Below are 2,599 nucleotides of genomic sequence, written 5' to 3'. Positions count from 1 at the left end.
GACATAAAAAATAGTAATAGAATTGATGAGTTTAAACATAAATATAAAGGTATGTGTCAATCAAGATATATGCAAGAACAGGTTTAATGATTAACTAGATGGAACATTGTGGGTGTGGTGTATGATTATTAACACTCTGTTATAATTTTTTAGTATATTACTTGTGTGGTATAGAAGACAATTATCTAAGTATGTAATTATGTAAGAATGTTAACACTGTTATATTTTTTTAGTATATTACTTGTGTGGTGTAGAAGAGAATTATTTATGTCGTGATACTGCTTGCAAACCAATGATGGTAAGATGATGTCATGGGGTAGGACTGGATAAGTCTGACTTCTTCCTACTCCATTCAAGCATGTACTAGGTATAAGTAAATTGATATTGGATTAGCATTTGCTGGATATGTGTAAAATTAGGTGTGTTGACATATCAACTGTCTTTACATGCTTGAAAGAATAAATCAAATCAAATCAGAGCAACAACAGCAACATGTTTTGTTGTTGTCTCTCACCACCCCCCACGCTCCCTGTATCTTTCTCCTGACTGACACCGTTTACCTCAAGCACAACGCTGCTTCTTCTCAGATTCCTAAATCAGGATAAGGACAATCACCTTTATTGGCCAAGTATGTTACACACAAGGAAGCCATCTGCGGCACCACCTCAACCGACGGCTCCAACCATCGGGGGAAGCGAGGGGGGAGGGTTCAGTGTCTTGCCCAAGGACACTTCGACATGTGGACTGCAGGCACTGAGATTTGAACCTTCAACTTTCTGGTTGGGAGATGACTGCTCTACCCACCGCACTGTCGCCTCCCCCATCAGTCAATTCTAAACACAAAGACATCATACCCACTTTGCTACATGAATAAACAGAATTCACGGTGTGGAGGTCTGTAGGTCTGTCACTATCACCAAAAGCTATCTACTAAAAAATGCTCATATGTCAATTTAGAAACCATAGAAAAAAGACTTGACCACATATTGTCATTTTTCCTCAGTATCTGAATCATTAATTATTGTGTACACACTGTGCAGACAAGCTGCTGGGTAGCCAAAGCAGCACAACTGTTCATGGTATAGATGTGTCAGAAACGGCATGGATATGTTTAAGCACAAAAACTATGTGGTTATGTTTAGGAAAATATTGTGGGTTGGATTAAAACACTGGCTGATTAAATAACACTTCATTACGTTCTGGACACAAACTCCACTCTCCCATGGGAAAGTTTGATGTTCATTTGAGCCACCGTCCAACCGAACCACCATCTGGCGTGGACTTTCTCTTTTTCTTTTCATATACAGGTTAAATACACACATGATCTTTACAAAGCCCTGCCTTTGCCCGATTGCCGCATATCCACCCCCCCGTGACCCCGTTCAGGGACTAAGCAGTAGAAAATGGATGGATGGAAGGATCTTTACACAAATTATTCATTAGCATCTTCTGATCTGCCACCTCTAAGACATTATAACAACTTTAGAACTATAACAAAATTAAAGTGTCAAAAAATGTTTGAAAAACTATTTTCTAATAGAAAGGTCATGGTCATCATTAAGATAAGATTAACCTTTTTATTAGTCCCACAGCAGGGAAATTCACAAGGCTACAGCGGCAAGGGGACACAAACAAGGCACTCAGTGGTAACAATAAAAAAAGTAACAGACAAAATACTGTCAATATAAAACAAGATATTATCAATACAACAGAAACCAGGTGGACAACAGCAGAACCACACATCTTCCTTTAGTTCTCAGAGACAACTATAATTCATATTCATGCAACCACAGGAGGGAACTTGTTACAAAAACCTACACACAGGTCATTGGAAGTGTTCAACCAAACACTGAACACTGTCCTTTTGTTTTTGGTATGAAACAGTCTCAATATTATACATACAGTGCAGAAGTACAAGACGCACAAGTCTCCTGGAGCTTGTACAGGCAGCAGCATCGTGCTGTTGGTATTAAACCAAAGCACTGTAATATGCTACACACCTAATAATGCTCATTGCTCTGCACTTTAGCTTTTCATCTTCATTCTCACAGGCTGCCACACTGAGCTTTAGGCACTTAACTAATAACAAAAGCCCTATTAGAGAGTTAATGCAGAGTAATGATGACAAGTAACAGCACTGAAAATAGCACCTGTAGCCTGAGACAATAATAAATTCTCACAGAAAAGACTGATGGTGCACCTCCACAAACACTAGGGAAAACATAGGAAATGCTGAACACTGGGGCTCTGAATTTGTTAACTGGACTTCTCAGCTTCAAGTAATCCTCTGAACCAGCAACAAGGGGAATAAATGTGCACATGAAATCAAAGTTAAAAACTGGTTGTTGAATCAAGTTCATGAACTTGAGAAAAGATCTGACTGTGTTGCCCTAAGCACATGTAAAGATTTTTTTCTATTCGAAAGCATGATATTTGATGATTTAGCTGCCTTGGAAACTTAAGTTTGTTGTACTTTATACTGTGGATGCAACTTGATCATTCACATAACAACCACAACAAAACGAATTTAAAAGATTTTTCTGGATAAGGTTGGAACATTCAAATCACAGCAAACCAGTGTTTCAAGTTTCTGCAGGAA

At 38.6% G+C, this 2,599-nt stretch overlaps 1 protein-coding gene across 2 annotated transcripts in view; it reads right to left on the bottom strand.

The window, feature by feature from the left end:
* The window catches only part of LOC109966559 (heparan sulfate glucosamine 3-O-sulfotransferase 5), a 105,979-nt gene that overhangs the window by 102,882 nt on the left and 498 nt on the right, over nt 1–2,599 (bottom strand). The gene's annotated exons all lie outside the window — the stretch shown is intronic.

This window comes from Monopterus albus, unplaced genomic scaffold, assembly GCF_001952655.1.
Source record: "Monopterus albus unplaced genomic scaffold, M_albus_1.0 scaffold114.1, whole genome shotgun sequence".
Classification (NCBI taxonomy): Eukaryota; Metazoa; Chordata; class Actinopteri; order Synbranchiformes; family Synbranchidae; genus Monopterus; species Monopterus albus.
Note: the sequence above shows the minus strand (reverse complement) of the source record. Positions and strands in the feature narration are given on the sequence as shown.